We start from the raw sequence: 27,713 nt of genomic DNA, 5'->3' as shown, positions 1-27,713 counted from the left end.
TACTTCTCAAAACTTAACCTTTCACGGTTTATTTCTGATGAAATAGGTCGAACATTGGCCAAAAGCTTCTAGGTTAATTTTTTGCAATGCTTCTTGGCCATTTAGTAGGCTTATTTCTGCTAAGTAAACATCGTAATATTTTGCAGTTCAAAGGTTTTTGTCCTTAGGAATTTGGTTAATCATTCACTTTTTTCCTTGATCTCTTGGTATCAACAATATACTTTAGCACAGATCAAAGAGGGCACACATTTCTTATTATTGTCAGCTAATTATATTAAGACTATTCTTAACAAAATTAATAGAATAATCTTAACATAACACTTAATGTGAAAAACGCACAGCAGCACAAAAGAAGAAATCATTCCCTAAAAGCTGTTTAGCTTTTCAAGTTAGGAAGCTGTTTCCACTTTCCACTGTTCCTCGAGTTTTCTCTTGCCTTTAACACCAGGCTAGTGCTGACCCTGCCCCCTTTCTCCTTGCCTTCCTTCCTCACAGCAAGCTTCTTGGTCAACCTGCAGCTGTCAGCCCACATGGTCTTGCTACACCTGATTCTCTCAGCCTCATTTCCCTCTGTCCCATCCCGAGAAATCCACTCAGAACCACCATCCCCCAATCACTTCTCTTGTGAGTTGCAGCTAAACCTTAATGATCTCATTCTTGGCATAACCTAGGGTTTCTTTGCTTCTCTCTTTTCAAAAAAAGGGAAGGCGAGGGAAGGGGGAAGGAAAGGGAGCAGAGACATAGCTCTAGAGCTACCAAGCCATGAATGAGTGGAAGCACACCCTTCCTGAGAATTAACAGCTAAAAAAAGTCAAAGTGGAAAGGTTTAGACCCTGGTTAAGTGAAAGGGCTCCAGAGCCTGCAGACCTACATTCCATTCAAAGTTCTGACAGCTCTACTCTTTGACTTCACTGCATTATTTGCCTCTTTGCCCCTGCGCTGGTCTCATCTGTAAAATAATCACGGTATTAACACCTGCCTCGTGAAATGTCCTGAGGATGAAATGAGATTATTTACACAACCTGTTCATAACAGCACCCACCAGGGTCACTCAATAAGTGTTACCTCTCAGAATTTTCTTTGTATCCTGAAAAGGCCAGTCTACTCACACAAATTAAAGTGGAAAAAACTGGTAAGAAATAAGAGATATGGGAGAAGAAAAATGGCAAGCAGATGGGCATAAAATAGAGGAGCCCTTTAGGTAAAATGAGAAAAGACGATGAATGTGGATGTGCACAGAACACGAGGTAGGGAAGAAATTAGGCCAAAACAGAGACAAATCTAAAGGTGAAGGAAGCACTGTTACCAAAATAGCCTAGTGGCTCAACTGTAGAGTCTTCACACCTGAAAGGGCTCTCCTGTTCTGCTAGGCCAGGGTGTTCCACCAGCGCTCCCCCAATGTCCTGGGAGTTCCACAGAGTCCACACAGGAGCCTCCTTGAGGATGAGGAGGGGGAAGCCTCAGTATCACTTCCCACCCTTCAACTATTTATTTAGCTCAAATACAACAGCTATTGTATTATCACTATTATCTGCTTTGTATTTGCTCCCAATTTAAAGTATAAAGTTCCTTTGACTAAAAGTTCTATTTCTAAAGAAAGAAAGGGAAAAATAAAAGCACAGAAGGCCACTAAACTAGTCCAACACTCTAATTTAACAGATTAAGAAATGGAGGCCCAGAGAGGGGACGTGATTTTATGTAAACTCAGGTAGCATCTATGTTTCTTTCTCAGCCCACCTGTGAGCTCCTTGAGGGCAGCATTCATGGTTTACTCTCTCCTGTTTATATCCCAGATGGTAGCACAGAAACTCAATAAGCGTTGCTGGTTTGAATGAAAAAGTTTTTTTCTTTCAGCATCCTGAAGACTTCACTCTTCTTGTTGGCGTGCTTTCTGATGAGCAAGAAGCCATTGTAATATTCCTATCTTTGTTCCTCCACAGGCAAGGTGTTCTTTTCCCCTCTCTGGCTTCTCTCAGGATTTTCTCTGTCTGTGGTTTTCTGCAGTTTCAGTAAGACACACCCTACTGTGATTTTGCAAGTGGGGGGTGGTGGTGAGTGTCATTGTGATATAATGGGAAGTATATGTGTAGTCTTCCTCCCTGGTTCCTGGCACAGAACTTCTAAACCTCTTGAAATTGCCAGAGTGATAAAAGTAACAGGAGTGTCTTGTTATTCATAAAAAGCCCTTTTCAACCATACCTGAGTTTATGCAGATAAGGTGACCTGTGTGAACCCTTAAGTAGAGAGCTTCAGGATGGGAGCTGCTTGCCACAAAGACCAAGGCGTGATTAGAGGGTTGGTATTTTCAGCAGCCTCCCTTTCCTGACCTCCAAGGAGGAGAGAGGGGCTGGAGACTGAAATCAATCACCAATGGCCAAGTATTTAGTCCCTCATGCCTGTGTAATGAAACCTCCACGAAAACCTCTCAACAATGAAGTGCAGAAAACTTGCAGGTTGGTGAACATACGAAGGGGCTAGGAGGGTAGCACACCCAGAGAGGGCACGGAAGCTCTGTGCTCCCCGCCAACCCCAAACACACCTTGCTCTGTGCATCGCTTCCATTTGGCTACACCTGAGTTGCAGCCTTTATAATAAACTGGTAACTAAGCAAAGCACTTTTCCTGAGTTCTGTGAGTTGTTTTAGCGAATTATCCAACCTCAGGGAGTTGGGGTCGTGGGACCCCAAGATTTGTAGTTGGCTGGGCAGAAATATGGGTAGCCTGAGCTCCCCATTTGCGACTGGCATCTGAAGTGGGGACAGACTTGTAGGACTGAGCCCCTCACCTGTAGGGTCTGCAGTAAGTCCAAGAACTAGTGTCGGAATTGAATTGCTGGACACCCAGTTGGTGTCACAGAACTGGAGAATTAGTGTGAAAAAAAAAAAAGCACATATTTGGTGTGCGGGGTGGGGAGAACCCTCAGATACTTATCTCAAGCCTCCTAGACACATAATTTGGTGTCTGTTATTAGTTTTGGAAAGTTTTTAGCCATCATCACTTAAGATACTTCTTCCACTCCTTACTCTTCTCCTTCTGGCATTCCAATGACACACACGCTATACCTTTTTCTATTGTGCCACAGACTTTGTATGTTCTGTTTTTGGTTTGTTTTTTTTTTTTGGGGGGGAACACGTGGCTTTTTTTTTTTTTTGACACACAATAAACTGCATGTATTTAAAGCGTACAATTTGATATTTTTTTTCTTATTAGTAATGTATGTATGGCCATCCCAATCTCCCAATTCATTCCACCCCAACGCCCCCTGCTTTCCCCACTTGGTGTCCATATGTTTGTTCTCTACATCTGTGTCTCTATTTCCGCCTCGCAAACCAGTTGATTTGTACCATTTTTCTATATTCCACATATATGTATTGCCATGTGATACTTGTTTTTCTCTTTCTAACTCACTTCACTGTTGTTCCTTTTTAAAATTATTTTTTCTCTTTGCATTTCAGTTTGGAAAGTTTCTGTTGATCTATCTTCAAGTTCACTGATTCTTTCTTTGTCAGTGTCAAGTCTACTTAAGAGTGAAAGTTACTTTCCACTGTTTTTTACTGTTTGTGATTTCTAGCATTTTTTAAAATTATTTCTCTAATTTTCTATCTCTCTGCTTATATTATCCATCTGTTCTTGCATGTTGTCTGGTTTTTCCATTAGAGCCCTTGACATATCACAGTTCATTTAATTTCCTTGTCTGATAGTTCTAACATCTGTGTCATATGAAAGTCTGGTTTCTGTTTATTACATTGTCTTTCCAGACTGTGCTTTTTCTTATCTGTTGACACGCCTTGTAATTTTTTGTTGAATGTGGGACAGGTTGTGTCAGTTGATAGGAAGTGAGGTAAGTAGGCCTTTAGGGTGATGATTTTTTAATTTTTTCATCATAGTGACTATAACAAAGGCAGAGGGTAGCATTATCTTCCACAATAAAGCAATAAATATTCCTAAACTTATTAATCATTATTCCCTGTTCAAACATTTACCCTCATTAGGTCTCTGGTCTAAAATGTAGAGTCAAAAAAAAAAAAATGGGGGGACTCGAGGGGGGGAGTCAAGGAAGGGAGGGAATATGGAGATATGTGTATAAAAACAGTTGATTGAACTTGGTGTACCCCCCCAAAATAAATAAATAAATAAATGAAATTAAAAAAAAAAATGTAGAGTCACTGAGCCAGCTTCTCAGGCTACCACTGGAAACAACACCAATTAAACCACTGTGAAAGGCAGGGTCATGTACCAGTCGAGGTCAGGGAGAGCACTAATTCATCCACATTACAAATTAGCTGCTTTTCTTATAACCCAACATACAGGTGCTTCGTAAAAACATTCTCCAAAACTAATTCCTTTAAGTAGGTGACACTGGACCAATATTTTCAGGCCATTATAATGTCATTTAGGTCAGTGAATTGAGATGCAGGAAAGATTTAGCTTCACTATTAATCATCACAGACTATTTTGAGAGAAGATAATCCGCTCCATATTTCCAACATAAATACTTAGGATTTTTTAAGTAATTTATGACAGGGAAACCTATACAATTGAGTTCTTATGACTTCCTAAGTCCTATTTAGAAAACAACGGTTTCCCTGTCTTTGCCAAGCCAGCCAAAGTTAAGCAACAAGTCAGCACTGAAATGCTCACATCGCAGATCCTTGAATGTAAAGGTCAAACAACCAAAGATGTGAAGATGATCTTTTGCTTCACTGACTTTTGGCAAAAGGATCATAAACTGACAAAAGAAGTGAGAAGAGCAAGGTCAGAGAAGAGCGCTGGCCAACTTCTTTCAAAGTCACCTCTCAGCTGGAGAGGAAGGAAGGACCAGTGAATAAAGACATGGAAGGTAACCCCACTGTTGCTCAAAGGAAGATATGCTGATGAAAGCCCTACTTTCTTTCCTAGCTGTGAGTGTCCTCAATTCTGTTGTCATCCTTCTGTTGTGTTCCCTGCTATTAAAATGTGCTCTTAAGCAGGAACATAAATCCCTGAGGGAAGGATTTCAGCTGTAATTGTATTAGGGGACACAGGCCTAATTATGAGTGTGCATATGTCTCTTTTCAGAGAATTCTCTAGAACTTTGCTGAGTTAAGCAAGACCTAAGATACAAACCTAGTTACTGGGTGGATAAAAACTAATCTGTTGTTCTTTTATCACATTGAGTGGTAGAGGACATACAATGACCTGAGAGGACTCTTTAGCCAAGAAAAGCACAGGAATGTGGGTGGTTCACAATCACCTATCAGACATGAGCCCTACAAGCACCTTTGGAACCAGGTCAAGACACATCCTACTACACTCATATAGCAACCATGTAGCACGTCAGCACTTTCCCTCCTCAAGCCTCATGCTGGGTGACTCCTGTTATCGGCTAAAGCCAGCATCACGAAGTTAAACAACAAGGTGAAACATCATGTGAACTGACAGCAACACAGCTGCAGCAGGAAGTGATGTTCATCCTGGTGAGAACTATTCACCAAGCACGAAAACTAGCTTGAGAAGCTCTTCCAGCATGAGAGATTTAAGTAGTTAATTAATTCATCAAACATTTATTTAGCCACACCTAATAGATAAAGCACTGTGTTAAGCTCTGGGGTAAAGGACTAGGGAAAGAATACAAAGACAGCTGAGGTGTGACAATCTGTGGATGAAGGTCTGATTGGAATAAGAGGCCCAGAGAAACAGCACCTGAAGTCAAATGTACTGCTCAGCTCTTAATAAAACCACTAACTGTTGAAACACTTTTTCTTCTCATAGGAAATCCACTTGATTTTTTTTTTCCAGTTTTGTTGAGATATAACTGACATACAGCACTGTATAAGTTTAAGGTGTACAGCATAATGATCTGACTTACATACAACCTTTAAGCACAATAACCACCCTCATCCAAGAGCGCCGACTCTGCCATTCACGTGGACACAACTGGGTCCAGTGTCCCAACGAAGGAAGAGTAAAGCCCTGAAACTGGTTTTTGCCTCTCTCATTTTCCACATGGAGAATCAGTATTAGTGAGGAAAAGCTAGGCACTGCTGAAATAGACCCCAAAATATATAATGGCTCAAAGACCTCAGAACTTTGTGTCCGGGAAAGGGGTGAATGAGGTTTTCCTCTTCCTCACACTGAAATAGGGATTCAAGCTGCCGGGCTTGGCCGTCTTTATCGGGGTCCCTCTATTGGCTACAACTCAGTTACATGCCGTCCTTAAGTGCAAGGGAGCTTGGAAAATGCATTCTTGCTGTGGGCTCTGAAGAAGAAATGTGGATTTTGGTGAGTAGCCAACAGCCTCTGCCACTGTACTTTATGATTTTTCCCTCCCCTTCCAAGCGTTCCCTTGCCCCCTGTGGACATGTATGGATGCATGTCTGTACGTGTGTGTGTGTGTATAACTATGTTTTTATACAGTAAACTTTTGATCCCATCTGTATCGTAAACGCCAGGGAGCCTCACACAAAGATGGCGGACGCTTTATTTGGAAAGAACAGGAAGAACCTGATATTAGGACCCAGGTGAAGCAGCTCATGGAGAAGCTTTGCTTAGCTTCCCCTAAGAGTCACCTTCAGACAAGGGAGATAAACCCTCCCATGTCCACACTTCCCTTAGGGATCGTATCAAGATCCACTCAAATAATATGAGGGGCTCATCTCCACGCTGGCAAAATACTCGCACAGGATATGATGTCCCCTCATAAAGGGAGCAAGATACTAAGTATTTCCTTTAGACCCCCCAGTGATGACATCTCCTGGCTAAGAACCGTCGCACCTTAGAAGCAGCACTTTCCTCAGCTGCACTAGAAGTTGGCTTTTTTTCCCCTCAGAGCAATCTTTCACAAAGAAATCATACTTCACTTTTTTGTGTGAGTGAAGAGGCAGAGGTTTACTGAAACAGAAACATGTGAGAACATGTAAGACAGAAATCACCATCGCATATACAGTCGCTGCAAGAGGACTTCTGAGGTATTTACCCACTGCCTAGGCTACCCAGGTGCTATCACATTTTTCCTGGTTACACACAAGTAATATGGGGGGGGGGCTGGCCAATGGCTGCCATGTGACCTCATGGTTGCACCATCAGGAGAGGCATTTTACACATTAAACGACGGGTAGAAACAGTGCTACCCTGGAATTTGGACACTGGGCAACTGCTAACCCACCACTCCTAGGTTAGTTATCCCACACCTGCCTCTCAAAGCAGCTGACATGGAAACCATGCCTCAGGACAAATCCGCATATGCTGTGGACTTTTCACAGTCTATCTCAAATGTGAAATCACTGTCATGCAAATGACCTATTATGTACAAATATACCAGACTATACACTCTATTGTCAAGGTATACACGTGACTTATCTTGTTATTCTCCACAATGCCTTGTCTGTATACCATCGTTCAGTAAACATTTCCTGAATGAATACTGTCATTTAAAAAATTTGTCATCTGTAAGTCCACATAAGGGCTGCTGGTCTTGAGGACTCATCTGCACGACTCATTCTGTACAAAATCTTGCTAATAGGTGTGAGATAAATGCCTTCCAACTGTGACAGTGACAATGCTGGCAGTGATGACAGCATGACCAGCCACAAAACATAAAGGATTGGGCTGTTTCATGCCTGTGGGTCTACTCAGTCACCAGAAGTAGTGCAAGACCCCAGGTCCTAATGCGATTCCCTCAGCCCTATTCCTATCGCCCATCCCTGTTTTAATCTTCTCCAGAGCTCGTATCACCATCCAACATATTTAACTTATTTGTGTGCCTTTCTCCCCACAAGAAGCTCTATAACGGCAAGGGATTATGTCCATCTTTTCCAGCACCTAGAAGAGTGCCTGGCACACCAGAAGCACTCAGTAAACATTTGTGGAAGGAACAGATGACATAAAGAAGATCTTTGGATTCTTTCCTCCAAATCTGAGGATTTTTAGCCACAAAAGAAATGATCCCTGCAATGCTCCAGCATAGTGAGCTTCTTTTGACCTAGTTAGAACATTTCAAAAAGAGCTCTCACAGACAACCCATATGTTAGGTCATAAAGCAGGGTATCTAGAAACCCAGTTATCATGTCATCTTAAAGTTCCCAGATAAACTGAGAATGGACAGACTCTCCAGGAGGGGACACACTTTGAGCAGCCTTTCACAAGACCACACGTGCAGGCCTTGCTCCCTCTCCTTTCCAGGCACCTGCCCACGGAGCCAGCACCAGCACCTGAGGCATGAAACCAGATAGAAGGATGGGAAATACCTTCAAACAGCTTCAGAAACAAATTTTCATGAGTCTCACGTGAGCAAAATAATCAGCTCCTAGACCCAGCTCTACTCCTGGGAAGTAACAGCAATTCATATAAAGAAAGAAAGAAAAAAAAAAAAAAATATATATATATATATATACACACACATGTGGTTCAAGTTCAAATTCTCAGCTTTCCAAACATGGCCATGACCTGATACCATAAATTCCTTTAGGTTGTTAAGAAATCACTGAATGCTATTATTAATTTGCCACACTATTGCTTGATGGAACTTTAAAATCCACATTACATTTAGTTTTTGGCATGTGGAGAACAGTGTCGATTGGCAATGGCAATCCTTGTCCATTCATTCTTCTGTTGGCTCTCAAACAGTAATTAAATAATACTCACAAAGTAATGGTGAAAGAGACCACCAGCCTGAAAACATGTAACGCGAATATTTTATACACCAAAATGTTTTTATAGATTTTACACATCATAAGCTTTTAGAATTTACGTTCTAAAGACATGAGGATCTAACAATTCATAGAAGAATGGCAAAGTTTCTAAATCCCCAAAAGAAGAGTTATTCTTATACCCTCAACCATACTTTTCAAATTTTCCACCAAGACTCTATTCAAGTATACTCTGGCCAAAAGGTTTGTGTTATTTTTTTCTTGCTTTTAAAGTAAGTACTACCCTAGTCAGCCCAGCAGCCAACCAGTAGGTATTATGTGTTGAACCCAACGCTAGGCATGAGGAATACTGAGACTCAGATATAACTTTCACAGTGAGTTATTGGACAGATTCACCAGCAAAACAAAGGATAGACTGGATGATACCCAAGATCGTTTCTAGCAAATCTGTTGTTTTGACTTCAGGACAACTTCAAACAACTATGAAACTTTACAAGACATCGAGTGAAGGCAGGCAGCAATGAAAATGTGAAATTCCTAAATTGGGAGTTTGGGATGAGCAGATACAAACTATTTTACATAAAATAAACAACCAGGTCCTACTATATAGCACAGGGAACTATATCCAATATCCTGCAATAAACCATAATGGAAAAGAATATATGTATAAATGAATTACTTTGCTGTACACCAGAAAATCAACCACACTTCAATAAAAAAGAATTTTTTAGAGAGTAAAATTTTTAAATAATTCAGTAAGTAGAGAAATCTTTTTCTTTTTTTTCGGCCGTGCTGCATGGCTTACAAGATCTCAGTTCCCCAACCAGGGACTGAATCCAGGCCATGGCAGTGAAAGCCTGGAATCCTTACCACTAGGCCACCAGGGAACTCCCAGTAGAGAATTTCTGATCACTGGGTTTTAATATCTTATGTTCTAAAATTTAAACATAGATCTTCATATCTTATTTCCTAGAGACTTTTTCCTCTTAATTTCATTTGCAGATCACCCGAGTTCTTTGCTTTTCCATTTTCCTACTTGCTTCTCAGAGCAAGAGCGAGAAAAATTACACAAATTATACAAAACTATGCAACAAATAATTAAGCCACATTTTCCCCCAGACCTAAGCCCCCAAATGTCATGTTCCACATATCATGGAGCATAATCAAATGCATAGAAAAGCTCCCCTCAGTGACACAGAAACCCGACAAGCCCAGTCCCACTCACTAAGGAATGTGGCATGGCCGCCATGTCACATACTCTTTGAGAAGTCACCCCAACTTGGCATTGACCCTCAACTAAACAGAGCAGCCTTCCCAGTCCCACTGGTTTCTGTTACTGGGCTCCAAATCACCCACATGTAGTTTCTTCATGCAAAATGACATCACACATAAAAACCTTGCATTTAGAGCCAAATCAAAATACCACACATTTGAACATAACATGGTCCTAAATTTAAGCAACAGTGACTGCCACTGTATGGGTTACAAATCACTCGATGCCATTTTTTATCTTTTTTCGAAAGAGTGGCACTCTCCAGAGAGAAATGCTGTTCTAATAGGCTATCCCCACCTTCCACACCAGTCTAACCTCACCTGTGTTTTAACGCTAAAACACCTAAACACAGAACACAACTGCTCCCAATGGTGGCTCACTGAGCTTTGGGGGAACGGGAATGAGGTCTTCAGAGTTTCAAAAGTACACTGGGAGAGTCTGAAATAGCCTCCTTTTCCTCATGGGAATCATCAGTCTCATCAATCCCACCTCCAAATGTGCTCCTGGAATTCTGAGTTCTCACCACAGAGATTTTTAGCCAAGGCAGTCGCCACAAAGAGTTGTCACATTCTGGCTCACTTTATGATAGATATTCTCCCTTAGACTTGGAAAGAGATTTATGGACTACTCCAAAGTTGCCTGGAATTAAACAGAGAGCAAGAACAAAAAGTCTGGCCCTCATTTTCACTTGAATAAAATGATCTCGCAGTAAACCTGTTCAGGCAATTAAAATCAATTTCAATTTCCACTTCCTAAGCCTCTCTATTCTTCCTTCTTAAGAAGAGCATTAAGTAAACAAAAGCTGAATTTTAAATCTGACTTCAGATTGCCTGGGGCTAATTCATACTTAAGTAAATAAGGTGGGCATAACTAATAAATATCACATATACATGTAAAACATGTTTTTATAAAGCATTCACCTACCTTTAACTCAGCCTTTTCGTTAGGACGGCATTCTATGGGAAACTCCACACGCACAGCACCTTTCCTCCTAGAACTTCAAGGTCCTTATGAAGCAACAGAACTTTCTAAACAGGAAACTAAATTGTAGTAAGGCGGAGCCATTTTCCTCAGTGACACCAGAACCCAAAATTCCTGACATTCCCCAGTCGTAAGTTCAAGGTTGGCTTTGTCATAAACCACGTGCTCTCCATATGGAGATAGGTCTGCTCCATGAATTGAACATGAAATTTGGTCAAAGTGGCAAATGTGAAAGAAAATAAAACTTTGACATGACCCATGGCAGCACCCACCCCTATGAAATACTACCTTTACTCTGACTTGCACGTATTCTAAAACTATCTTCAGTAACATCAATGAGATGACTCGCTGGAAAAGCCCAGGCACCTGACTTTACAAATCCATAAATCTAAATGTAACAAGTCACCTAGAGCAGATATTTAAATCTTTTTGCTATGACATTTAATGTCGAGAAAAATCACAAGCAAGGCTCCAGTGGAAAATGAGTTTGCTCATAGAGACAAGAACAGATTTAGCATTCAAAATCTACTTTCCAACAGAGAAATCTGTATTTTACTAAGAGCCCTGAAACTCTGGACAGATTCTTTGCCTTACTCCCCATCTGAACCACAAAGTACTGATGAAGCACCGGAACGGTGATGTGAGCTCTGAGTCAAACCTCCTCTATGATGACCCCTTCCCAGATGGCACCTGAGGCTGTCAGGTGCTTCTTACATTGGCAAATACTCAAGGACATTACGTAAGGCTGCTCCTCTCCTGTACATACACTGACTTCAGAAAGCGTTTTTGAAGGCATACTTCCTTTTCTTATGATGGAAATTCTCCTGTGTGGCTGGGAAATAAGAATCAGTATTGTTCATTATCCAAGAGTAGCTGCAGTCACTGGGAACGGTAAACAAAGGACAAGTTACTGAGTTCGGCTCAACAGGGTGAGACAAAATAAAGACTCCCCCAAGGACCCAGAACTGCAAAACCCAGTGGTTTTAAGTAGCCATCTTTTAGAGATTTGTATACTATTCAGTGATGGAAAAATTATTTTATTTATTTTTAATTTGATTGAAGTACAGTTGATTTACAATGTTGTGTTAATTTCTGTTGTAGAGAAAAGTGATTCATTTAAACAAATGTATATGCTTTTTCATATTCTTTTCCATTATGGTTTATCACAGGATATTGAATAGAGTTCTCTGTGCCATACAGTAGGACTTTTGTTGTTTATCCATTCTATATGTAATAGTTCGCATCTGGGGCTTCCCTGGTGGCACAGTGGTTAAGAATCCACCTGCCAGTGCAGGGGACGCAGGTTTGATCCCTGCTCAAGGAAGATCCCACATGCTGCGGAGCAACTAAGCCCGTGCGCCACAACTATTGAGCCTGTGCTTTAGAGCCCATGAGCCACAACTATTGAGCCCATGTGCTGCAAATACTGAAGCTCACGCACCCAGAGCCCATGCTTGGCAACAAGAGAAGCTACAGCAATGAGGAGCCCGCGCACCACAACAAAGAGTAGCCCCCACTCACCGCAGCTAAAGAAAGCCCACACACAGCAACAAAGACCCAACACAGCCAATAAAAAAAATTAATTAAAAAAAAAATAGTTCCCATCTGCTAATCCCAAACTAGTGATAGAAAAATTAGAGTCCCAGGCTCAAGGCACCATTATTCTAAAATTGCAGGATGCTTTTTTGCAGGATTTGACTCAATTAACTACAAGATGGGGAAAAAAAGGTATTTCTAAGCTACACGGTCAAGCAATCAATTGGATCCTGTGTTCAGAAATTAGTGGGAAACGCATGAGCCATTATTGAATTCCACATGCCAAGCAGGCTTTTCTCCAGATGACTGAAATCCTTAAAAGGTAACATGCTAATGAGTTACTACTGCATTTTGAATTTCCCTACTGTGATCAGAAAAACAACATATTCAGAGCATGGCTTTTGATTATATCATGGAGCTATAGCAACCACTCATCCTGCCTCTACATCTGTTTTTCCCTTTTTGAGAGCTGTTCCATTGGAGGAAAAGAACTGCTAATTTTGTTTACTGGCCCCTAAAATGTACATGTCTGGCATTTTGGGCAGTGTTTACAGCTTCTAAGCTTTAATTAATCATAAATTTTGGACATCAGTGATTGTTTCACATGGAAAAAAACTACTGCATAAACATCTAGGTTCAAATTCTGGTTTTGCTTTTTATTAGCCTTGAGATTTGGAGCAGATCACTCACACATGATAAAAGAGCTGACAAAAAAGGGAGCTGATTTACAAGGTCACCAGTGATTCCATGTATGTGGCAAGAAATGTTAAAAAAAAAAAAAAATGAGCCTAGAGCAGCAGTTCTCAAGTTTTTTGGTCTTAGGACCCCTTTACATTCTTAGAGATTATTGAAGACTCCAAAGAGCTTACCTTAGAAAATTCTAGAAAACATAAGAATATATACACATTTCAAGAGCCAACATGGAGCCTTTAGAAAACTCCACTAAACACGTAAGAAAATAAAAGTAAATAATGTCTTTGTACTGTAATGAAAACTGTTTTGACTTCACAGACCTCTTCATAGGGTCTTGGGAACCCTCAGGCATCCTCAGATTATACTTTGGGAACCACTGGCCTAGGACATCTTACCATACAGAAAGCAGGGAAGCTGTCAAAGATGACTAGAATCATATGAAGAGGATCCAGTGGCCAGCACAAAGGGATTCCCACTGGCCAAAGATGGGACAATTTCAGTGTCAAGAATAAATGCAATGGATTAAAACACCAATATTTTTAAATTCATGAACTCATGAATCACATACCTCTCTCTCACTCTCTCTCAATGGTTACCTTTTGAGGACACTACTAATTAGTTGGCTAATGGAGCCAAAAACAGTTGACTCTTGAACAACACAGGTTTGAACTGTGCAGGTCCACTTACCCGTGGATTTCTTTCAATGGTAACTACTGCAGTGCTACACAATCTGCTGCTGTTTGAACCTGCCGATGGGGAGGGCTGCACTGTAAGTTATACATAAATTTTCAGCTTCATGAAGAGCTGGCACCCCTAACCCCCATGTTGTCAAGGGTCAACCATAATTACTTTAAAAACCAGTAAAGGGAAAGAATCAGGCATGTTTCCTGCCTTTTCTATACAAATTGTAGCCCAGGAAAACCAAGTCGCTGAGTAGCTGATTAGCAGAAGTTTCTCTTTATTGAAGTATCTAATAAATGAAGAAATGATGGAAATGAAGATTTTGAAACTCCTAATGAATTGATTAAGCACCAAGGACCACCATTAACTGTTCACATGTCTCTCTCTCTCTCTCTCACACACACACACACACACAGAGGGAACTGGTGTTAAATGCCTCCTGATGAGAGTACACAACACACTCAGAGTATTCTTGACAAAAAAATGGAAATAGAATTTGACCCAGCCTCTAGCTGTGACTACCAGTTCCCAAGAAATACAGTGGCTAGAGGAATACATTAAACACAGGAACATTTAACATTTAACTCCATGGGATGTTACTGGCAAAATCTAGCCTACAGACCAGAATAAATGGTCTGGTTTGGCAAAAAAATAAATTGCAAGGGAAAGGTAGTGAAGGGTGAACCTACAGACTAAAAGGGATTGAAGAGGCATGTCAATCAATTGCAATGTCTGGACCTTATGTGGATCTTGATGCAAACAAACTGAAAAGAAAAATAACGCAGAAAACAGATAAATCTGAGCACTGACTAGATATTTCATGTTTGATTATATTACAGAAGTTCTTAAGGTATGATAATAATATTACAGTAGTAAAAGGAAAAAAAAGAGTCCTTGTTTTTCAGAGATGTGTATAGAAATACTTACTAGTGAAATAATAGGATGTTAGGGACTTGCTTTGAACAGCCCAGGGTGGGGGGAAAGAGGTTGGGATCTAAATGAAGCAAGATGGCTATAAATTGACCATTGTTGAAGCTGGAAGAAAAGCACATAGGGTCCATTGTAATGTTCTATTTCTGTATATGTTTGAAATTTTCCACACCAGAAAAAAAATAGAAGTGGCTGTGAAAGTGTCTGCTTGTCTTCTCCAGCGATTCTGTGAGCTGAGAAGGCAGGTCCTCTCTGCCGCCCAGCACTTAGCAGCATGGAGCGCACAGCATGTGTTTGGGGCACCCCATGACCCAGGCTGCCAGGGGACCTGTGACGGGGCAGGTTCAGCAAAGAAGTCCTGAACCCGCTGTCTCTGAACCTGAGACATCTTTCCAGCAGAGCAGGAAACAACACTGCATTTACAGTATGATCCTCACCAAGAAACATAAACAAAAACCTGACACAGAAAAAGGTGTAAAAACTCTTCACAGATGAAGAACACACATGAAAACAGTAAGTTTTTTTTTTTTTTTTTTCAATTCTCCTGGGTATAGGGACTATGAGAATTTGCTTTTCTTTGCTTCTATTTCTGCGAATTTCCCAAATTTTCTGCAATTACTGTATTAGTTTAAATGTGGGAAGAAACCTAATAAACTATTTTTAAATCATCTATAATATCAAAACCCTACAGATAGCTCTTTTTAAATAGTAAGAATATTTTATTATGTTTCTGTGACCTCTTCCATGATTCAGATAAAGGACGAATATTATAATCATGAAGAAAATATCAAAAACCATCATTGAGGGATTTTTAATTCAGTTATGAAAGCAACAGAAAAACACCCTTTTATATTTGGGAAAGGGGAGAGATTCTTTGTTTTCTTTTCCTCTATAAAATAAAGGAGAGATGCTCTTTTTAAAAAAATCACATCTGGACAACCTAGCCTGAGAAAATCTCTTGAGATTCTTCTAAAATCTCTTGTGCTGAAAACCTTTCAGCACAAGAAGCTGGGGACACACAAGGGACAGATGTGGAGACACTGGACAGATACTGGACAGATGTGGAGACACACATCTATATATATACATCTATGTATCTGTTCATCCCACCACCACCCCTCCCCTCCCCCCACCGACTCCACTCCTTTCCATCAGTGCAAGGAAGGGAAAGGGAAATTTAGTTTAATGCCAAGATTCCACACCTGGTAACACCATATTCTCCAAGGGAAGAGGTGTCCCACGAACAAAAAGCAGATTCGTTTTTATTTCTTAGAGAAAATATCTCCTTCAGATAAAGATTATTTAAAAAAAAAAAAAAAACTAGGCAACAGCTATTCCTGCTTTCAATCATTTCACTTAGAAAATAAATGAAAGAATATGTGCACCCATATCTATTAATAATTGAACATGAAAAAAGAAAACAGTTGAAAATTTGGCATAGATAACTGTTATGTTTTCCACACGGGTAATTAAACTTGATTTAGACTGCACACTGCCTTTTTTTAACCCTGCTATTAAATAAACAAACAACAACAAGAAAAAAAAAGCTGAAGCTGCCACTTCTCTTGTGCTTTATATATGTTGTGGGAGGCTGTACTCAAAGCGAGGGAAAAAGTTAAAATGACTCAACATACGGCATTGTAACCTTGAAGTTAAAGAGTGTGAGCCTTCGACTGCATTGCCAAGGTGAAAATGGTCAATCTAACATTTATTAGCTGTGTGACTTTGAGTAAGCTATTTAACCTCTCTGTGAAGCATGCGTTCCTCTCATACAAAATAAAGAGTGGGAGTGTCACAGGGCTGTACTAACTGAGATGAGAAATGAAAAAAATGCCTAAGACCGTGCCTAACACATACCTGCTCTATAAACACTACCTACTATTGCTATTATATTCTAATACATTTTTTCTACTCTCTCCTCTCCCTTTTTTCCTTTTTTCATCCAAGAAACAGTTTACAAACTTCCAATTCTTTAGCCCCATTAATGAATACTGTAATCTATTTTAAACCCGGACTCTTCTATTTTCCCCAGAGCAGAAATAAACTTTTTCTCTAGGAAAAAAATTAAAAAAAAAAAAAAAAAGCAAAAACAAGGATGCAGTTAGATTTCCGTTTACTTTGTACCAATCATGAATGGTAGCAGATTCCTAACTCCCTGAACCTATAAAAAAAAAAATCTCACAGTTTCTGAGATCCTAAGCAATCCTCAGAATTACAGAGTCACTCCCCAATCCCCCCACATTCCTCTGAACTGGGGTTCTAGTTTCCAATTCCACTAATTCTCTCATGGCTCTTTTGAGAAAATAAGTCATTCAGACAATCCACGCCAATAAGAAAGATGGGGAGAAATTCACATGATTCTAGAGAAAGGAACACAAGTCTTAAGAATATTCACATGTCATACGCAGCTTTTACTGAAAATAAAATTCTAGGTGTGTTGTACTATCAAGGAGACTCCTGGATTGTGAAATAGGACATGAAAAAAAAAAAGGAAAAAAAAAAAAACCCCAAGATCATAATGTTCTAGGCTACAAGGAGTCAGAAAGGGGAGATGGAATGAGATTCACACATGCTTTAGGTTCTTAAAATGTGGGAATTGGTATGAGAACTAAAAGCAAAGTTAATGTCTCACATTGAAGAGAAGTTGGCAGATAAAGGAGATAAAGAAATCCAAGATGAGTGCTGTCCAGCTGTACATTGTATGGGGCTGAGTAAGCAGTAGAAGGTTTATTACCAATTAATATGAAATAATAATGGCATAGTCAACAGCCTAGGTATCTCTGATTGCATATATTTGCACCAAGCTGAAGTGCATGTGATGGGACAAATCTTTTATTCACCAGAATTCTCAGAAAATAGTATTTATTTATGCTCTTTGTTAGGGTATAAAGTGAAGACTCCTCCTTGTCCCATAGCTGCCCCTATGTGGATAGAACTTTGATATTCACGTGAGAAAGAATAAGGAGGGGTAGAATCAGTAAAACTGGGGAAAGATCATATGTGTTAAACTATGACCCTTCAAGTCTTCACAAAAGCCTATCTGATGGGACACGGTTTCCTGGGGAAACTGGCATGGAAAGAAGTGCTGTACACAGAATGCATGTGCGTGACACACAGAGCACATTAGGACACATGCTCAGAGGCAGAGGGAGGCATGACCAAGGAAGACACAAGAAGGTGTGGAATCAAGAGAAGGCTCTGGGTTGAGCCAAGTTTAATGAAAAACTTCCAAAGGGCAGAGAAAATCAGCTGGTACTCAGTTACCAAGATAAAGGGTTGATGGTATAAGGAAAGGATGTAAGTGCATTAAAAGATTGAGATTCCATGGGGACCCAAAAATCATGGCCATTTGACTAAGGGTGGCCCTGGGCCATCATACATTAACAACTTACCAGGCTCTAAGGAATCCCTGGGGGACACCAGAGAGCAGGACTTAAATTGGACCTGGTTGCTTCTCTCAGGGCTTGGATCACAGTGGGCAGCTGAGCAGGGGCAGGCAGACAGCATAGCAGTTGAGATTTCCAACAGGGAAACCAAACTGTGTGGGTTTGAACCTCAGTTTGCCATCCACTAGCTTAAACTCAGTGCTTGTTCTGCCTACTCAGACATCCACCCCTGAGCTTTCCCTCTGTCCATATTCTCTTGATTGTGGGTCACTAACAGGTCTTCTCCCCAAGTAAAGAAACACCGGATGTCTCAACAACATACAACCCCATTATCCTCTGCTCCCATGTCAGTTATTTCAAAAAACACATTCTTCATCTGATCTTTGGATGGATTCCTTTCTGCTTTGTCATCACAGTGCTACATCATGTCTTCTTTTTCTCTTTTGTATTACTTTTTTAGTCTCACATCCTGCCTGCAGTGTACACAGCAGGACCCCCAGAAATTCTCCACACATCTCAGACCTCAGCAGCTTCCAGGGGCTTCCTGCTTGCCTGCAACTCAATCCTTACACAACTAAATGCTGAGCGCCCACCCCCAGGCCTCGGTAGCAATGCACCAGAACCTGAGTTCTCACGGGGCCTGGAGGCTTCTCCGAGACCAGGCTCTTCTCTTTTCCAAATGCACTGTCAAAGTTGTGACACATTATGGGAGGCTCTCATTATCCCTAGAATCCCAGACCCTGCTGGTTTTCCAAAGTACTGACCCAGAATTTACCTAAAGAAGAGCAGACATAGAGGCCAACCATCTGAGAGGAGTAATGTGGTGAAATATCAGGGGCCAAACCTCTAAACTTACGCTATTATTTGACTTTGCAACCCAGGGTTAGGGTGCTCTCCGGGCACTATCCCTCTCCTCCTGTCTTTCCACATTCCTCCCTCAAGAGAGACTTTTCAGAGTCACATACCCTGGTCTGGTAGGAAAATCCTGGTTCCACAGCCCAGAGCTGCATCAAGGTCCCAAAGTACCAATACAAATTGTATGGCCTGTGGACGGTCACCAAATTCTCCAGATCTCAGTTTTCTTCTATATAATATTTTGGACGCTGAGAGCTACTTCCTGCCAGCTGTAACACTCTGTGATTCTAAAGTCCCCATTTATGCTTTGGCCTCACTACAGAGAACCACCATAACATGAAAATCCTGAGGTTCAATTCATGTAGGAGATAAGTTCTTAACTGATAAACTTCTTTAATGTGGGATCTTTCTGCCCAGGCACCTAGGCCCCAAAAGAATAGCTACCCTTAATGGCCTACCCCGTGGCAGGCAATGCTCTTGGCAGTTTACAAACTCAACTGAGACTTTCCTAAAGGACCTTAAGGAGGAAAGGGCTTCTTGGCTACAATTTAACTCAGCCCCCTCTGCTCTGTTGAGCCCAAGAAGCAATGCTTGGTAGACTTATACCTCCTCTCCCACTTTATAAGCTTTACAACACCAAGTAAAGATGTACACAAAAGTACGGGAGGAATTGATACGCCCAAAGAAGACATGATGAGTAGGAACTATGCTTTCAAAAAAATTTTAAGGACAAAGCAGGTGGTTTAATTATTTTGAGAGCAGGGTTAAAAATGATCAAGGCAGGGCCGAAAGTATTGCTTGGGTAAAACGGTATAAAACAGCAGATGTCAAGGACATGCAGTGCTCATCAGGAATGCTTTGTTCTCTTTACTGGAGAAAAATGAAGCAATCCTTAAAGGCCTGAAATCCCAGACAGGAGAAGCCAAGACTCCAGATCCTGGAATACACTAGGATCTAAAGGAACTTGCAGACTGTTAAGCCTTGAGTTGGGTAAAGTGATTCTTGTTTTGCAAGTAGTTTGAGGGAAAAAAAAAATCCAAGGCTTCTCACAAATTTAACACTCTATAAATCTATGGAAGAGCTAACTTACTAAGGTACACAAACAATAGACACAAAGAGACAGAGAAAAGAAAGATCTAGCATCATATTGGACTTGGCTTTGGCCTCACTGGGCAGGGGCAAATGGATGTGAGATGGAGAAAGGGGAAGAGAGGCATTGGGTTGGGGCATAGTTCAGGCAAGAGTAGGCATGAATAAACAGGTTCCTTGGGGAAGAATAAGGAAACAGACCTACAGAGAGCAGAGTGGTGGCTGGTTGGCAGCAGAGCTGCTCTGGGCTGTAAGACACTTCATTCCATGGCAGATTTCTAAGTGCTGAGGCACTTCTACTATCACTTCTCATCATCCTCAGCCTGCGATCATGGACCCTCTTGCCCCGTGCTCTGTCGTTTCCCTAATCTTTTCAGAATCAGTAACGAATAGATGCTGTATCTGAAAGTCAACACAGTTGAATTTGTTTTTAAGACTGTAGACTTCTGCATTCTGATTACTTGGTGAGGGTTTTTTATCACAACCTTCGGATGTTTTAAGATTATCAGATTTAGCATCTTATTAAACCAAAAACCCAAGTGTTTTTTTTTTTTCCTTCCCTTTGGTGAGCCTTCCAAACCCCTTTTCCCTCTCAAGTATAAGCAATGCTGGCTCTGATGCCTTACCACTCAGAGAAGTATTTTTTGGGTTCTCAGATTACTGCTTATAAACTACCAACTGGTAGGCTCACTCGGCTTCAGTTACTGCCAAAGCACGACACACGTTACCAATGACAACAGATGTCTCTGACATAGCTTCCTACTTACCCTCCCTTCAAAGCTCATCACAGTGAGAGCCACAAGGGATCCAGTTAAACGTGGCCTCCTCTTGAAGGTTTTGATTACACCATCAGTCACCTTCAGAAGCAACAAGACAATGGAAGGCGAAAGAGCACCAAATCATTCCAGCAACTGAAGAGTCTATGAACTCAAGAGGTTTAAATGACTTATGTTTTCTGTACTAAAACAAAGTGATTAAAGACACGGTTTTCCTGAGATCACCCTCTGGACAAACTGCAAAAACAGAGGTCGGCCCCAAACCACGTCAATATACTCTTCCAGCTGAGTTTCCATTGAAATCAAAGGGAAGAAGGTTAAAAGGAAATGGATAACCTGTTCTTATTAAACAGCCAACCCAATTACAAATGACGCTGAACCCTGGCCAGGATCCTCCTTTCCTCTCTTTGTCCTGCAATGAGCAAGGGAGACCTGAATATGCAAAACCCATCGACACTCTGGTCTGCTCCCTTGCCTGCCTCACCTCCAACAAAACCTCTTCCGCACGCCACCTGAGCCCCATCACCCAGCATCCCTCCTCTGACAACAATAAACTCAGCTCTGGCCGCCTTAGTAAAAATCCCCTTCACTGTGATCAACCGTTTGGGCCTCATCTGAAATTTCATTTCACGTCCCTGCTTACTCAGCTTCCTTTCTAAAGGCCAGCATCTCCATAGAGCACGTTCCAGAACATCCTTGCCAAATGCCCTCAACTTACCTTGCTCACCCTTTTATCCTACCTCTTCTGCCAAACCCCATAGCTGATGCCTATGGTAGCTCTGTCTCTGCCCACAACCGAGCACCTGGGCACTGGAGAAGGTCTCTCTACATTCATGAGCACCAACTACAAACAAGTTCTCCACGATGCTGGGTGATCGCACCCACTCATTCTTCCACTCGCAACTCTTATTTCACTTTCGAAGGGCCACCCCTTCTGACGTCCACACCATTGTTACCTCCATTCCCAGACGACCCTGCCTCCTCACAGAGAAATGGAACCCATGACACAGCCGCTCTCCGTTATCAGACTAACAACACTGACTTTCAACTTCTGCTCTCCCGTTGCATCCTGTTCCCTCCTCTCATCCAAGGTCAGCCTCTCCACTGGGCTTTAGATCCCACTTCACCCCACTTTCTCAAGCTCATACAATCAGTTACCCCTTGTCTCTTCTCTCCTGTCTATTCAATCAACTTCTTCCTTTCAACCAGATCCTTCCCATCAACATTTCAACATCCTCGAGTCCTATTTTTAAAGCTTTCTACCCTCAACCTCATGTCTCCAACTAGTGCTTTCTTTCTTTCCTTCCTTCACAGGAAAAATAAAAATTGTCCTCTTTGGATATCTCCCATTTTCCCATCTGCCATTCATTTTTCAACCTATTCCAACCTGGCTTGGTTCCATCACGCCCTCATACAGCTCCAGGCGAGATCAATAATGATCTCTTTGTTGCCAAATTCAAGTGAGAATTTTTTTTTCATCCTTCATCTTCCTTGACATCCTGACAGTATCTCACCATGTTGATCAATCTCTCCCTGAAACGCTCCTTAGTTTGGCCTCTACAACCAATGATCTTCTTCCTGCCACCACGGCTTCCTTCTCTTTGCAAGCTTATCCTCCTCTACCTATTTATCTAGGGTTCAAACTCTTCAAAGCTTGAACCTAGGTCTCCTTCCCTTTTTACTTTACATCAGCAGTCAAAAGCCCAACTATCTATAGGGACAAGCAAGTAATACAATTAAGTGAAACAAAGTCGACGTTCATTTCCCTCTCAGGTCCACAATTTAAAACACAGCAGAACCGGCAGGATAGCCGGCAGCAGATCCGAGGCATCAGGGTCAGATGACAGTAGGGAGAGGTACAGACTATAATAAAATAGAGAGCAGATGCTCCTATTAATACAACAATTACTTAGCTCAAGCCAAAGTCTTCATTTATAAATGAAAACTCACAATTTTTAAATTTTGGCAATTCAGATTTCTTTCTGGTGCAAGTAAAAGGAAATCCTGGGTTACACCAAAAGGAGAATTTACTGGCTCATTTAACTGCAAAGCCTAGAGGTACAGCTTGCCACTGGGTTTAATCAACATGATCAGGACCAGTTTCTCTATCTGGATTCTTCAGGACGCTAATTCTCAGATAAGGTCTACCCTATGGCAGCAAGGCCGTTGCTAGACCTACAGACCACATCCTGACAGGTTTAAGCAGAAAACAAGAAACACTCTCTTCCTGGAGTTTCCTCTACCCCCACCACCCCCGTCTCAAAATTCCCTCTGATTGGACCAGCTTGGATTACAAGGCCATTCTTTTTTTTCTTTTCATTGGCTACCTCTGGTCTTCATTGCTGCCTGCAGGCTTTCTGTAGCTGCGGACAGTGGGGGCTACTCTTTGTTGTGGTGCACGGGCTTCTCATTGCAGTGGCTTCTCTTGTTGCAGAGCACAGGCTCTAGGCACACAGGTTTCAGTAGTTGTGGCACATGGGCTTAGTTGCTCCATGGCATGTGGGACCTTCCCGGACCAGGGCTCGAACCCATGTTCCCTGCATTGGCAGGCAGATTCTTAATCACCGTGCTACCAGGGAAGCCCACAAGGCCATTCTTGAACTAACCATTGTGGCTAGACGACTCAGGAATGAGTGGCCAGCCCTGAGTCACACACTTCATTAGGAGTTAGGGGAAGAAATTTATCTAAGGCTAAGGTCTGAGATTGGAGGATACGGAATGTCTTAATAGGAAATTAGGGTGCTGCCATCAAAAGAGAAAGTATATTTGGGGCAGCCAAAAAACCATAAACATGCGACAGCAACTTGCTCAAATATTTTAAAAACATTGCATAGGCCAAATAAAACAGGTTTGCTGGCTGAAGGTGGCTTGTCAAACTCCAGTTCCAATCCTCCCTTCTCGTTTCCTAGGAGATCTCATCCAAGCTCAAGCCTTCATCTACCATCTCTATACCCAAAAATGCCACATTTTTATCTCTGACTCACAAACTCAACTGCCTACTCAACATCTTCACTTGGATGCCTCAAACTCATCTCAAATTCAATTTGCCCAAAATGAAATTAATGATCTTCTCACCCCACACTCCTCTCTCATCCAAAGCTGGCCTTACTCAGAGCTCCTATTTAGGGATGGGGGGTGGAGGGCAAAGTAAGGGGAGATAAGACCAACTTGACCGAGGTACTGTTTGAAAGAAAATTAAAAACTTTTAGGGAGTCCAACTGTAAGTCAAATGAAATTCTATTGCTATTTCAAATATTTAAGAAAGACATTTGATATCTTAATTCATCTAAATTGGCAATTTTCATGTTACTTCTCTTCCCAGTTTATTTCTAAGACACATAGAAATAAAGTATCATCAGAAATACCAAAGGAAGAAAAATTGTCCAGGGACCTTGGAAGGCGCTTTTGTTCGCACATTAGTTGCCAAATTGGTAGTTTACCAGCAGACATATCCGATTTGCTGAGGACAACCACCCAGGAGGTTGGTAAGGCAAATTATTACCGTATCTCATCAAACCTAAGAAATCACTGATTATAAGATACAGCATTTTATACACCACTACATTCAACAAAAACACCACAAATTAAACCACAACATACAATGCACTAAAAAGCACATCTTGTTTTAAGATAAAAATGTATGTCTTAGAATCTTTGAAAAACACTATCACAAGCCTCATTTTTCAGATAAGGAATCAGAGGCTCAAACACTTCACAAAAGTTATAATTAATATGATGAAGGGGGACTTCCTAGGTGGCGCAGTGGTTAAGAATCTGCTTGCCCATGCAGGGGACACGAGTTCGATCTCTGCTCCAAGAAGATCCCACATGCCAAGAAGCAACTAAGCCCGTGTGCCACAACTACTGAGCCTGTGCTCTAGAGCCCGTGAGCCACAACTCTTGAGCCCATGTACCACAACTACTGAAGCCCATGTGCCTAGAGCCCATGCTCTGCAACAAGAGAAGCCACTGCAATGAGGAGGCCGTGCACCACAATGAAGAGTAGCCCCCGCTCTCTGCAGCTAGAGAAACCCTGTGTGCAGCAACGAAGACCCAACACAGCCAATAAATTAATAAACAAATAAATTAAAAAAATATTTATGATGAAGAATGGACTTGTACCCATAGGAATCTCTTTCCTAACTCGTCTTTCCCCCAGTCTAGCCCCTGGGTGTGAATGACCTCTAGAATTTCTTCTGGGACCCTCAAAGCTTTTCTGATACAAAGGTGGTAAAAGAAAACAGAGCTGAGTCAACTCAGTAAATGCTTTAAAACTGACATGGATTCGAAGACTGAGAATAATTTAGACCTTGACTTTTCCCTAACTCCTAGACAGCCTAGGAAATACTGCTAACATAAATAGCGATATATGCCGGGTGTATAAGAAAAAGATTGCATCATTAATTTTAGTGCTAATTCAGTAGGGCTGACACAAAACTTACAGTTGACTATTAATTTTAAGTATGAATCACAAGATGATTTCCACTTGTGAGGTGATATTACTGGGCATCTAGTCAAGGTAAAACTTTCATTCTTTCATAATAAAATATGCCTATTTAATGATTTTGTTTCTTTCTTTGTTTCAAAAATAACCACTCTGAAATGTGCCACATTATACCTAATTACTGCAAAGCAAATGTGTAAGCCTAATAGTTCCAATCAGTCTGTGCAAAAAGCCTTTTGATCTCAACACCTAGCATCCTTTACAAAGGAAATTTACTACAAAAAGCCAAGAAATTTGGTGTGAGATCTGAATAAGCCAGAAGAGGCTTAGTTCATGACAGCTTTTTAAAAATTTAAATCTAACTGTTCTGCATTTTGTATTCCCCACAGCACCTAGCGCTGTGTCCTAAACATAGGAACACGCTGAGATATACAACAAGAAAAATGACAGTCCCTCTGTTTTCACAAATGTTCCTTCTTTCTAGGACTGCGCTTGCTGGAGAAGAAAGTTTAGTGAAATCTTGGTGGTGCCTATTGTGAGCTTATCTTTGTGTGAAAGGCACATCCAATTTAATACTGCAAGTCCTCAAGGAGCTGACAGTCTTAATCAAGCACAAATATAAAAGGTATACAAGTGGCAGACTACCTTTCAGTATGCTCTGTACCGGGACAGTATATTAAAATGTTTTCACATCACGTTCAAGCAGGAATGAATATAGAATTAGGAGAGCAGGTGCAGGTGGTTGCTGGATATGATCTTGAGCAAGTCACATCTTGAAATGTTTCCTTAGTTATTATCTACCCATCCCCCAAGGCTACTGTAAAAGAAATTAAGTCTGGAGAAAAATCTTTTGCAAATCCTAAAGCACTATACAATGTAAGTTTTATAGGACTACTGCCCAGAGTATGTCAATGACCTCTTTTGGGGGTCCCTTAAGATAATGTCAGAGGGCTCTTACAAAAATGCAAACCCTATCATTCATTCCCAGGTTTAAAGAATCTTTACTGCTGAAGGATAAATTCTTAAATATTTAGCTTGGTAGGTAAGGCTCTTCAAAAACTGGCTCCTCTGCAGCCCCATCTCTGGCTTTACTTTTCAAAGACCACAGCAAATACACAATTGCTCCCTGATCACGTTCTCTTTCACATTTCTTTACCTTTGCAATTTTGGTGAAGTTTCTGGCTGTGATTATCCTGCACACAGCCAGGAATCCACAGACTGGCTAATACAGCACCTTCCACATCATTAGGAATCTCTGAGCTTCTCCAGGGCAAAGAGAGCCAATGTCTTATCCTTCCCCATTCCTAGTACAAAGCCCAACCCACAGCAGCTCAGGAAATATTGCCTGAGTGATAGGCAAGGGAAAGCCTCATTTGCACACCACACAAAGATGGTACCCAGGAGAGAATCTCAAGGGAAGATTGTCAACTTAAGAAAAGGGGGGCGGCGGGGCTTAGAGGCCCTAATAAAAATACTACAGGTCCACATCTCTCACCCAAATCCCATACAGCCAAATGGGTTTTGGAATGCAAAAATTTTGACATTTTAGAAATGTAATATGTACTTTATGCTTGCTGTAGAGTGTAGGTCAGCAACTCATACTCAAACACAGTAATACTTCTGCAGCAAAACTTACGAATAACCTGAATAACCACATTAAATGGGATAACTGAAGAATATAAATAGACTCTTGTTCAAGGGAGGTCTTGCTACCAAACGGGTTACGAGAGCTTTCAGAGCATTTGGGATTTTGGAATTTGAGAGAATGGATGGGGGACCCATATCACCTGATTTGTGTACACAGCTCCTTCATTTCTATTTGCTCAAAAATTCACTGTGGCAGGACTGACCTGTATTAGGCAACAAGTAAAGGGGTCACATACCCAAACAGCAACAGATAGGCTATAAAATATTCTGAGAAGAACGGGTTCAGAGGCACAAAGAGTCTTCATTATTGGCAACTGTAGTAGCTTCTAAGAACATTAAGGGGGAAAAAAACAGTAATAGTTGCCGGATCCAGCACTGAAAGACCAGGTGAGAAAAGCAGTGATAAGCAGAGCAGGAAATGAACCTCTGAGTGATTGTGTAAATAAATACCATTAGAAACACCTACCACTGATTTCTAAATGAGTCTCCAATTGTGGGGGCAGGAATGTACACATACAAACAATGGCATTCATCAGCCAAAATCAAGCTGCCCCAGACCAACACAACTTGCTTCCATATCAAAACAGAAACAGCAATGCATGTCCCCTGCTCTTCAGAACTGCAGGAAAGAAGAGAATTACACTGTTTGTGAATAATATAGATATATACACATATTACATATATTTTTTAAACAACTAGAAAGACTCCCATGAATGCCTTGCATGAAAAATTCGTTTTAGAACCAAGTGCTTTCCTAAAAAACTGATAAGTGCTTTCCTTTCTAAAAAGAAGTACT

The 27,713-nt window shown here is 41.2% G+C and overlaps 1 protein-coding gene across 9 annotated transcripts in view; it reads right to left on the bottom strand.

Moving 5' to 3' along the window:
* STXBP6 (syntaxin binding protein 6) overlaps positions 1-27,713 on the bottom strand; it is a 239,307-nt gene that overhangs the window by 194,206 nt on the left and 17,388 nt on the right. Inside the window, exon 1 of one of the 9 annotated variants that reach the window (XM_057723688.1) lies at positions 10,824-10,887. The exons of the other annotated variants lie outside the window; for them this stretch is intronic. The gene's annotated coding sequence lies outside the window, so the exon portion shown is untranslated. Of the gene's footprint in view, positions 1-10,823; positions 10,888-27,713 lie in introns of those variants that run through there. 9 annotated transcript variants of the gene reach the window in all.

This window comes from Hippopotamus amphibius, chromosome 2 (genome assembly GCF_030028045.1).
Source record: "Hippopotamus amphibius kiboko isolate mHipAmp2 chromosome 2, mHipAmp2.hap2, whole genome shotgun sequence".
NCBI classification, from domain to species: Eukaryota; Metazoa; Chordata; class Mammalia; order Artiodactyla; family Hippopotamidae; genus Hippopotamus; species Hippopotamus amphibius.
This window is presented reverse-complemented; position numbering and strand designations above follow the sequence as displayed.